Here is a 12,887-nt window from a genome sequence, read left to right as displayed (position 1 = left end):
CAGTTGGTCAAGTTCGTGGCGAAGGCATTCCCTCGGTGGACCACACTGCGGGCAGGCGCACAAAATATGGTCAATTGGTTCTTCATGGCCGCAGTAGTCACAGGTTGGGGTGTCGGTCAGCCCTATGCGGACCGCATATGCTTTGGTAAAGGCAAAGCCCAACCACAATCGATGCAAAAGCGTGGCGTCTCCACGGCGAAGCTGTGATGGCGCTCGAAGACTTAATGTTGGATGAAGTGAGTACAGTCGCGTATTTCTTAAAAGGGGGTCATTCCATTGTGACATGGCGTACTGCCGAGCAAGCAGGCGGAGCTTCCGTGCTGCGTCAGTTCTGGAAAGTGGAATTGGTACGTGGTGCTCCTCAGTATGGGCTGAACGGGCAGCTTTATCGGCCCGTTCATTGCCGATAATTCCGCAGTGACTTGGAAGCCATTGAAAAGTTATTTTATGGCGTGCATCACTTATATGGTGTAACGTCTCTGTAATGTCAAATAGCTGTTCGTGCGGTCCGCGTCGTAAAGGTGACAGTAGAGACTGCAGTGCCGCCTTAGAATCACAGAATATCGTCCACTTCTGTGTCTGTTCATTACCAATATAGTGAAGGGCACTAATGATCGCTGCGAGCTCTGCTGCCGTCGACGTTGTCGCGTGAGTCGTCTTAAATTTGATTGTTGTGACTGTCGCTGGTATCACGATTGCCGCCGCGGAGCTGTTTGGCAAGACAGATCCATCAGTGTAGATATGTGTAGAATCACGGTAGTTCTCGTACAGAAATAGTAGCGTGAGCTGTTTAAGGGCTGATGATGATAGATCAGCTTTTTTCGTGATGCCAGGTATTGTGAGATTGATTTTTGGCTGAGCGAGGCACCATGGAGGAACCGAAGGTCTCGCAGCCGGAGTGAAACAAGTCGGCAATGATTCATCATGTGCGGTAATTGTTTCGCTGAAAGATGTGCGAGGTCTGTCCGCTAGTAGAGAAGCTAAGTGATGACGAGGAGTCCTGGTTAGATGCCTTATATGGGTCCTGAGCACTTCAATTTCAATGTGGGTCTTCACAAAGTGGTCTCTAGCCATTGCTATCGTAGCCGTTGTTGATGCACTCTGAGGCAGGCCTAGACAGATCCGGAGCGCCTGAGCTTGAACACTTTGTATTGTACGTAGATTCGTTTTACCTGTGTTGGTTATTGCTGGGAAGCTGTATCACAGAAAGCCTAGAAAAAGCACCCTGTACAGTTGCAACATGGCACTTGTCGACATTCCCCAAGTCTTGCCAGTGAAAGACTTGAACAGGTGGCAGATGCCTGTCAACCGTTTTTTCACGTATGATGCGTGAGGGCTCCATGATAAGTCCCTGTCGATTATGACGCCTAGAAACTTGTGCGATCGGGCATGTGGTATTATTTGGCCATTTATCATTACGCCGTAGTTTGTCATGAGTTTGCGCGTAAATGGCACTAGTGCGCATTTCTCGGAGGAAATTTCCAGGCCTCGATTACGGAGGTAGATAGATAGCAGTTTGGGTGGCGGCTCTGTGAATTCTCGCTCGCAACTGTAGACGTGTTACTGCAGACGTCCATATGCAGATTTCATCCGCGTACATTGATAACCTGACTGTACTTGGCACGTGCTCAAGGCGAGAAATTAGAGTTATATTAAATAACACAGGGCTAAGTACACCGCCTTGGGGGACGCCGCGGCAGCTATAATGTAGAGAAGTATGGCCTTCCTCGGTGCTTACAAAAAAGGATCGCATGGAGAGATAGCTCCATATCCCTTGAAACATCCGACCACCCATTCCTACGTCTGTGAGAGCAGAGAGGATGGCTTCATGCGTAACGTTGTCATATGCCCCTTTGACGTCGATGAACAAAGAAGCGCAGAGACGCTTACGGCATTTCTCATGCTGAATGTAGGTGACCAGGTCGACGACGTTATCGATCGATGATCGACCACGTCGAAAGCCCGCCATGGCATCCGGGTAGCTGTTGTGGTACTCCAAGTACCACTCCAGGCGTCCTAGGACCATCCTCTCCATTACTTTGCCCACACAGCTTGCCAAAGCGATCGGGCGATATGACGAGAGTTCCAACGGCGACTTGCCAGACTTCAGCAGTGGAACAAGGCGATTTGTCTTCCAGCTTGTTGGTAGCGCACCATCTCTCCAAGATTCATTTTACAGCTCAAGGAGAGCACCTCTCGCTCGCTCGCCCAGATGACAAAGAGCTCGGTAGGAAATTCCATCAGGTCATGGCGCTGATGCACGGCCACACAAAGCTAATGCTGCCTTGAGTTCATGAATTGAGGAGGGTAGATCCATGCGGTGATCACCTGGTGGCGGACTCGAAGGCGTTGGAATGTTGGGAGGTGTGAGTTGGCCGGATAATCTGGCGCAGAAATTCTCTGCCACGTCAATCTCCGGTCTCTTTTGAGAGAGGGCAAGACCCTTGAATGGGAACCGCTGTACGGGGAGTGTCCGAAGGCCGCGCACCGTTCTCCATAGTTGGGATAAAGGCTTGCGTGGATCTAGTGACTCACAGAAGGCAGTCCAACGTTGCCAATCGAGCTTGTCTAAGCGGCGCTGGATCTTCTTTTGCGTGCGTCTGGCAGTCCGTAGATCGTCCATTGTCTTCGTTCAGCACGTCGTCGGATTGCTCGAAGTCGTTCTACTTCCACATCAAATTCCGTGAGTTTCGAAGAGCATGAGAGTGCGCATAGTGTCTTGTTCCGTGCTCTTGATTGCCTCTTCCAAGTCGAAAGATGGATTGGCGCCGCAGTGTTCTTCCATCACAGACTGAAATTTAGACCAACCCACTCTTTCGATCGTATCTAGTATTTTGGAAGGGGACAATCCTCTGATCTTGACGTACGTGGGGATGTGGTCGCTCCCGTGCGTCTCTATGTCCGCAAACCACCCTGCACGTCTGACAAGGCTTCGTGAGATGAAAGCCAAGTCAAGACAGCTGCTGTATGTGGAGCCACGTAAGAAAGTAGGACTTTCATCATTCAGCAGCCAAAGTTCATTACTGGAGGCGAAAGATACCAGAGCTCTGCCTCTTGCGTTGATCATCGGACTTCCCCAGAGTGTATGATGGGCGTTGAAATCTCCAATGATGACCGCGGGATTGGAAGTTGAGGAAAGGATGTCTTGTAGTCTTTTGTAACCAAATGGACTTGACGGAGATAGGTAGGCGCCCACAAAAGTAAACGTAAAATTCTTTTTCCTTACTGTTAGGCATATGTATTGATTGTCGGCATTAGGTGGCACAGGCTGATGAATGTAAGTGAGGTCACGGCGAATAAACACCAAAACCTTATTGTTTTCACCAACAGTTGACGAAATAAACGATTCATATCCAGAAAGCCTGATCGGGTTGGATAAGTTCGGCTCTCAAATGACGATAGTGGGAAACATATTGGCATATACGAATCGACGGAAATCCGAAATGCGCGCTCTGAGTCCGTGGCCATTCCACTGAAAAATAGCTGCTTGTCGGAACTCACCCCTGAAAGACAGTGGCTGGGAAGCCATGATCTACTCAAGGGTCGCCAGCACCGGACTCAGAGCGTCCAGTACTTGAAGCGCACTTCTGGCAGACGGTGTGTGCATTTTGCTTAGCAACACGCGAATGGCATTCATTAAAGGCCTAATAAGTGCTATCACTTGCTCATCTGTTTTCCACGACTCCTCGGATACAGCACCTTGCTGTACTGGGGGCAGCTTCTTCTGCGGCTCTTCTGCCAGTCGTGAACGCGGAAGTGGCGGCCATTCCTTTGTAGAGAGAGATCTGGCAGTTTTCTCACTTCCAACATCGGTGTTTGGGGTGCTGCAAACTTCCGCTGATGGTGCTGCTTGGCGAGTTGATTTTTCTGGAAAAGTTGATATTCTCCGTCGTGAAGTCCTTCGACGGTGACGTCGTCTTCGCCGCACTTTCACCGCGGCCTCTTTGTGGGTAGAGTTGTCTCTCACCATTTGTTTAAGAATGGCGATCTCGTTCTTGATCTGGGGACAGTCTTTGGAAAAGGCGCAGTGATCACCCTGACAGTTAGGACACTTCAACGTGGATGAGCTGCAGTTGTCTTCCGAGTTGGGTTCGGCGCATCGAGGGCACACGGCGGAATTTCTGCAAACACCCTTCACATGGCCAGTCTTCTGACAAGTGAAGCATTGCATTGGTCTTTGAATAAATGGTCGAACCTGGTGGCGAAAGTGGCCAACCTTCACGTAGGATGGAAGGCAGTCACCTTTGAACGTTATCCTCACACAACGTGTGTTGCCGAGGCGACCAACATGCACAATGACGTTGAGTTCACTTGCTGGTTTTATGAGAACTGGGAGGTCTGCGTTAGGTATTTCATTGTCAATGTCATAGATGACTCCTGTTATTGTGGCACGATTTGCTGGCACGATGGAGCGGACCTTGATGTCATTGTCAATGTCATAGATGACTCCTGTTATTGTGGCACGATTTGCAGGCACGATGGAGCGGACCTTGATGTCATTGTCAATGTCATAGATGACTCCTGTTATTGTGGCACGATTTGCTGGCACGATGGAGCGGACCTTGATGTTACTCACCTGCGTTACATGTTGTAGTATGTTCAGCGCACTCGGGTTCATCACATAGATTGCCAGGATGTTTCGCCTAGCGTTTATCCTGACATCCTTGATCTCGTTCGGCACGGTGTTCTCTAGATATACGGAGAGTGCTTGCCTGTTGAGGACGCGTAGGTTGTGAGTGGCGTTCTGTGGCACAAAGAGGATGTAGTGAGGCTATCGTTGAGGTGCAGCTTTCCCGGGGTTCGAGCTGGATGCCGAAGATCCGTTGAGAATTCTCCGTTTGGTCTTGCGGTACTGGACAAGTCGAAAGCTGTCTTTCGAGGACTCGTCACCTGATGCGGAGTACAGCTTTGCGTCCTCGCTATCACTCGATGTATTTCTTCGCTTCCTCGAACCGATGTGCGCGGGTGAACGGGCACCGTGAGGGTCCTCGGCATGCTGTATATCCATCACCGCGACGTAGGGGGCGGTAGATCCCACAAGTGCAGTGAGAAGTCCAGAAAAGCACAGAGACGGGCGAGATGTTTGGTTTGGTTTGGTTTGGTTTGGTGCCTGTAGTTATAGCACAACCCACTACGGGGGGTTGGCCATGAATCGGGCGGCAGTGGGTCGAAAAAGAATAAATACCTTGTCTTGTCTTGTCTTGTGTCCCAGACAGTGGCGCATACCCACTATGGAGGATTGGCCAAGAAGCAGGCGGTTTTTCGTATGCTTAGTAGTAAAGCCAAACTAGATTTAAATTGTGGAGCGTGAGACTAGAACTGTAATTTAGACGTATGATGAAAATATTGTGAAGAATTTTGATAAAATAAGTTAACGTAAATAAATGAAATAATAGAAAATATTGATAATTTTAGAAAGTCAGCAAGGTACTCTTCTTGTATCTCTAATAAAATTGTAAATTGCAAGAAAAGCATCCCTGTGGCTTGATCCCAGTGAGGTCGCACCAAAAGAGAGAATGGTTGGTGAGGTTAGCGATAGCCTAAGTTTGGTGAATGAGTGTACTAATAATTTTCCTTGTCTTATAAAGCGGCGGCAGGAGAGAAAATAATGTTCGATCGTTTCAGGTGCACTGCAAAAAGAACATGGAGGGGACATAGCGAGACCAGACCTGTGTAGGTAAAAATTTAGAGGAGGTATACGGCATCTCAATTTTGTAAAAGAAACTTCCAATTGTCTTGAAGGACACCAATTATTATTCCATGGGAAGCCAAGATGGTGGAAATCAGAAGACGGTGTTAGTATGGATGTTGCAGAGTTTTGGGATATAGCGAAATTTCTGCACCTAGCCGCGGTGACATAAGCTGATGTCGGCAGAACAGATATGATAGGGCCGCTGAGGGATGCTCGTGCGAGTGAATCGGCCATTTCATTCAAGTGTAACCCATGATGTCCCGGTACCCAAAGCAAACATACTTTCCGTAAGTACGGAGGTACCATCGAACGAAAGGTTCTTTGAATTCTTGTATATAAAGATGCAGTCAGTGCTGCACATACAGATAGCGAGTCGGTCACAATAACAGCTAATGGGTCGTTTTGGGGAAGTTTTCGTAACGCTAATATAATCGCTAATAATTCTGCATGAAATATAGGTGTGAAATCGGGAAGGCGAAGCGAGTAAGACCATTGTAGAGATTCAGAGAAGATCCCCACTCCCGCCTTCTCATTGCACACAGAAGCGTCAGTGGCTATTACATTTTCAGTGGTTAGTTGGTATAGCTGGTCGTGTAAGATGTTAATTAAATATCGCATTGGTAACAGTTTAGCATGATTCGGAAATATGTCCTCGAACTCAATTTTGAGGTCTGTTAAGTCATTATTTGAATGACAAACTTGGCGTATGGACACGTCCAATTGTTGTAACTGTGCTTGCACAAACAATATCTGAGGGCTATGGAATCTTGACCACGATACCTGAAAGAACTCAGATGGTTCAGTGATAAAAGCATATTGCGTACGCCTTTTTGAAAACTCATAAATTTTTAAATATGTCTGAACCGTAAGCATGCGGAATCTGCAATCTAGGGTGGGTATATGGGCTTCCTGATATAAAACAGCGTTGGCAACAAATCTAGGAAGCGCGAGGCATGACCGTAGAGCTTCTCTTTCTAAAAGTATGAGAGGTTTAATTTTGTAGGTGGGGCCACCGGAAAATATTACGCAGCCAAATTCTAATATGGGCCGAACATACATTTTATAAATAATCAGTAACGTATCCCTGCGTAGTCCTGAGCGGCGGTGGCTGAGCCGGCGAAGCATAGCTACGGCTCGTTCTGCCTTTGTTTTAATATGCTCAATGTGACTGCGCCAGGTGAGTTTGCCTTCGTAAATAACACCAAGGTACCTGACTTCGTCAACTTGAGGAATGATTTCCTGTCGGTATTGCAAAGATATATGCACTTGGGCAGTTAATGGGAAGACTAAGACCGCACTTTTGCTAATATTTAATGACATACTTAATCTCTCTAGCCATGTCTCCAGCATTCCTAAGTAATTTTGCAACGACTGTTGTAGAGAATGTATATTGCTTGCGGAGGAAAAAAATGCGATATCGTCCGCATAAACATAAACATGTACTTCCGGAGACAAAGGAATGGTGCTTAGGAAAATGTTAAATAATACAGGGGAAAGAACGGAACCCGGTGGTACACCTCTTGTCTGCTTGTGTTTAGACGTCGAAATACCGTGTTGGTAACAATAAAATTCTCTATCCCTTATAAATTCGCAGATCCAAGCGGTTATATATTTTGGGAAATTCGTAGAGTGAAGCTTATCGAATAGAATGCAAAGTTCTACAGAGTCGTATCCTTTTGCTAAATCTAGCGTCACCAAAGCTGCGTACTCTAGTTTGCGGCGAGCAAGTTTAATACGGCTCTCTAAATCTACATGGGCGCACCATATGGAGTGGCCCGGACGAAATCCAACCTGACAAGGACTGAGAAGGTTATCATCCTGCATAAAATTTGTTATACGGCCGTGACGAACCCTTTCTATTAATTTGACCACATTTGAGGTAAGAGAAATTGGTCTTATGTTTTCCTAGTCAAGTCCGGATGATTTTTTCTTCAATAGTGGGATAATTTTAGCTACTCTCCACTCTCTTGAGACCCATGAATTCTTGAGAGAGAAATTTATTATGTTTAGTAGGTCTTGAGGGGCATAATCAAATAAAACGTTTAGCATTCCTGTTGTAATTTCATCTGGACCGGGGGCTGACGCCGGCAAAGAATTAATAATGCCTTCAAGCTCTGTCGCTGTTACTGCTACAAAGTCGTCTACCAAGGGAGGTTTCTTTAGTCCTATCGGCAATTGATGTGTGAAACGTCGCGCAAGTCCTTGAGCAATTTTCTCAAGTGATTCTGACAATTCTTTTGTTGATAGAACAACAGATTCGACGTTCACGGGGGCCGGTATAGCTTTGCGAGATCGAAGAAATTTAAACAGAGATTTTTATTGCTAGACTTCGAAAGGTATGTGTAGTGCCTGGAATCGTAATCCTCCTTAGCTTTTGAGACTGTTCGTTTAAATGTGGTAGCTATATATATATATATATATATATATATATATATATATATATATATAATCAGCCCAATTAACAGGACACTGGTTGTATACAAGCTTTTTCCATGCAGCTTTTCTACGTCTAAAATCTCGTTCGCACTCAGAATTCCACCAGGGACAATATGATCCATCCTTATAAGATTTCACAGCAAATTTAGCTTTTTTTGATGACTGTTTTAGTATTGAACATAGGCTCATTGCTTTTATATCCATCTCCATGCCCTCCTGGGCTTGTAAAGCTGATTTTAAAGCATTTTTTAATTTTTCGTAGTTAACAAAAGTACGCATATTATTATTTAAACTAGTTAACGGAATAAGCAGTTCAAAAATTATCGGAAGGTGATCACTGTTAGTTCCGGAATCTACAGTCTTCCAGGAGGTGACTGTCATGCTCGGGGTAGCAAACGTAAGATCTAGGGCAGATCGCGACTGACCACGCACGAAAGTATGTGCTCTCGAATTTAAGCAGGAGAAATGAGTCATTAAAACCCAATCCCACAGGCGTTTGCCACAAGTGTCCGTTCGGAAACCCCACGGTACATGATGAGAATTAAAATCTCCCACTAGTATGATGTTCTTCTGACTGCGCGCAATAGAGGTATCTAGATAACGGGTATCTTGTACTCCAACGGGGAAGTACGTGTTAATTATAGAAAAAGGTGTGCAACCAGGTAGTATTATATCCAGTGCTAGGATTTCACAGTCTGGGGACATTATCTGGTATGCTATAGTAGCTCTATGGCAGATTTTTGATGACACAAACAACACTAAACCACCGCCTCGGGATGGGCGATCCAATCGAAAACATCGGAAATTTTTTAGATGAAAAGATTGACCAGCAGCAAGCCAAGTTTCCTGTAAAATAATAATATCTGGAGAGTATGTAGAAATGAGATATAATAAATCTGTTGCGGCCGAAAGTATGGAACGACAGTTCCACTGAATTACTGTTAAAGTTCCTATGGTGAATAAGTCCGAGCAGCAGAGACTGCTTGGTCTAAAACGTTCTCTTTTAAGAAGTCCTTCTTAGTCGGAGTCTCTCTAACGTACTTTTTTGCTTTGGAGTTGATGGGAGAGCTAGATTTTTTCTCTGTCGGTGACCTTGTTCGTTTAAGAGATCGGGGGTCCATATCTACATCTTGATTTTCCACCCCATCTGTGTCGGAGAGACAGATTTGGTCGACTTTCTCAGGAGTTGATGGCTTTGGTGAATCGCTATTTGTGAATGGTGCGCGGTCGATATTTCAATAGGTGGACTCCGCGGTAGACCCGACACCGTATCCACAATATTGCGTTTATTAGTTAGTTGAAGCCACGGAGTCAGTTGTGAAGACAGCACCTGAACGAGGGAGTCGGTGAGATTTGCCATGATGCGCTCCATTGCTCTCTCCAGTGCCTTTTCTATGGAAGCTGCCACAGCCTCAGAGATTGATTTCTCCATAGACAATGTTTGACGGGCCGTTATACCAGCATACCGTTGAGATCTGCTCTGAATTTCTCCAATGGCCTCACGATGAGAGCATCGACGTCTGTCAATTATTTCGAGGATTTGCATTTCTTTTGCCCTTGCAGGGCAATTAGGTTCATTTGCAGGGTGGGGACCACTGCAAAGGCAGCAGGACTCATTTCGGGAAGAACAGTCATTTGAATGATGGCCTTCTCCACAAATTCGGCATCGTGTGTTTGACCTGCAGGCTTTTATCGAGTGCCCAAACCGCCAGCACTTTAGGCACTGAAGGACGCGAGGTGATAGAGGCTCAACTCGGTATATAAGTGGCCATGCCTTGATTTCCGATGGGCGGTTCATTCCAGCGAAAGTAGCTATGACTGTTTCAGTGGGCATGCGCTTATTGTCAACGACACGGCTGCAACGATACACAGAAATCACGCCTGCCGCTGAAAACATTTCCAAGATTTCTGCCGGACATAGACTTATGTCGACACCGCGGACTAGGCCTTTGGTACATGCAAGGTGATGAGGAATGAAACTGCTCACCGGATGTGTCGCAAAAACATCGCACTTCAGCAAATCTTGAACACAAGCCTGGTCTGACGAGCAGCAAAGAATGCCCCCTCGGCCAAACTGTCGAACCTCGGTGATTTGTTGAACATTGGCCGAGGCCATCCGGAGTTCGGTTTGAATTGCTTTGGGATTCTTCATGCGAATCACCCCGCCATCACTCGGAACCAAAGCCACAGGTACGCTGCTCGTCCCACTGCGTAAGAAAAGCTCCACCGGCAAATCAGAGTTAGGAACAGAAGCCGACCAGGAGGAAACCTCCTGGCCTGGCGATGAGAGTGACATTGCCAAGAAATAGGAAATTACTCTGGAAGCTTATCAGATATTAAACAAAAGCTCAACACCAATTACGTAAAACACACAGATTAAAAGAAACCGCCAGCTACTTGACCAGAACCAGTGTCCGAACGTGACGGCTTCGACCGAACGAACCACTATTCCACTATTCCACTTGCGTGTCCTGTCGAACGGTGGGCACACCGGACACCAGCACGTGCTGTCTTCTGGATTCTTCGGCACGTACGGGAGCAAGCGCCCTTCTTCGTCGTCCACAAGAGAAGCACTGCGTCTTCCTCCATTTCTTGAGCCAAGAATTTAAAAGTGAAAGGTGGGTCAGAAGTGAATTGAACCGAACGCATACTATTCACAATAGCCTATAGTAACTCAGACATTTTTTTCCCCATAACTCAATAATAAAATTTAATTACCCAACTTTTTAATTATTGGCTGAGGACCCCAAGTATGGTACGCAGATTTGTAGAGCACCTTCAGAAACCACCGATCGAATTGTTTCCTTTGCGATACGTCACACGTAGTCCTTTTTTCCGGGTTGCAAAGAAAGCCCGCGAAATATGAAAAAAAGAAAGGCTACGTGACGGAGCGCTTGCGCAGTGGTATCGTGCTGCTCTCAAGCGTGCGTTCGGTGAACAAGGCCGGTTTCCGTCGGATGACGGCGAAAATGCATGCTGCTGGCCGAGCGCTGCCGATGAGATAAAGAACGCCGTGCCGCTTCCTCGTCGTCAGTCACTGAATTCCTATTGTGATCTTTAGTGCTCGAATTTGTTAGACAAATGGGTTTACGCTGTACTTAACTTCAATAGAGCCGTGCGCGACCCATGAAATATATTTTGTGTGTTCCCTAGTGGAATTACATTTCTTTATTTTTTAATATCGCACTCAAAGTAAGGTACACAACCCCCCTAGAAAATTTGGCAGCACAGGCATTCGTGCCTGCATTAACAGAAACTTACGTACACGTTTTCATGTTGCACGAATCTAGCCAGCGAATTCCTGTTTAAATATTGCGCAGTTCAACTCTTTTCGATACAAATACCACCTGGATTATTGCCAGCGCCATAATCCAGGTGGCGATTAAAGCTTTAAACTTTAATTCATCTCTTCTGTTATAGGTCAGCAGGTCGTTCTGTTTGTTCCCACTCAAAAGCGAATTGCAGTCCGAACTGCTGCTTCTTCGCACAATGAAAATGCGAGAAAGTTTCAAGTTTTCTTGAAGTGCCAGTGTGCCTCTAAGCAGCAGCCGCTGCTAACTCAGCGTCGAGCTGCTGTCGAGTAAATTGAGAGAGAAAGACATAGAGCGGGAGAGAAATAACATGTTTATTTTACAAATCAAGCGTATAGGAAAGGCATCCTTATTTTAATGCCTCGAGTTCGGGTTCCTCTTGGGGACTCGATTGTGACCAGCCGAATGTGATCCTCCAGGTTGGAGCTGGCAATATTTTGTCCGACTCATAGAAAAACGCCTCGGGTAAAACGAGGTGTGAAGTAAAGTTAGCTCAGAATGCGGCACAGTAAATACCAATAACGTCATGAGTAAACCGGAAAAGAAATTCTTTGGTTCATTGTAACAATAAGTGGTGTCTAAATCCACGTCTGAGTGGCAGCTCTCACTAAAATTTTTTACGCAGATCCTGAGGCCAGTGTTGTGCTGGTTGCATGCGGCGGAAGTAATTTTAGAGCCGGAAAATACTTGGACACCACCTACACCATATATAACACACCTGCGGAACATCATCAAAGGTCTTGGCTATGTTATTGGCTACCTTCCGCTCACAAAAAATTAGGGTCTGGATATTTTTGGGCTATATTTTGAGATCATTTGGCTATTTTTTGTTGGGACCATCTGGCAACTCTGCTTCGTTTAACCACGATGCCTTAAGGCTGTTTCACATGCTGCGACTGCAACGACGAAAATCGGTGCTGTCGCACGCGTCGCAATGCGATTTTTAGAGGGCTCATTTCACATGATTGCGATTTTAACAATGCGACCGTTGCGACGCCCAGGGTTGCTTACTGCCAGGTTTCGTGGCACACGCTGCATAATTCTTTTATTGTAGTGAATAAAACGCTTACACTATAATATTATTGACTTATCTTGATTGGAAGCAAATAATATGTACGTTTACTAATTTAAAAACGTTAGTTAAGATTTGTCGTGGAGTGCGCGACGGCGGTTTCTGTAGTTCAGTGCGACATCGCGCACGTAAACAGCTGTTCGCAGGTGGTTCAGCGATTCTTTATTCCATTGTTCAGCGCTGTGTGTTGTCTTATCTACCTTCTATGACCGTTTCGTTCTGCCTGCGCTACAACAATCTACAAGATGACCTATCGACAAATTCATATAGCTACCCTCACCGCATATGTAGTATTGGAAATTCGGCTGCCACGAAGTTGTCGGGTCAGCCCAACAAGATCCTCGCGCTACCCGTGCTCGGCGTCAGCTTCTGGAGA

This window comes from Dermacentor andersoni, chromosome 1 (assembly GCF_023375885.2).
Source record: "Dermacentor andersoni chromosome 1, qqDerAnde1_hic_scaffold, whole genome shotgun sequence".
Taxonomy (NCBI): domain Eukaryota; kingdom Metazoa; phylum Arthropoda; class Arachnida; order Ixodida; family Ixodidae; genus Dermacentor; species Dermacentor andersoni.
The sequence above is the reverse complement of the archived record's forward strand: the minus strand, read 5'-3'. Positions refer to the sequence as shown.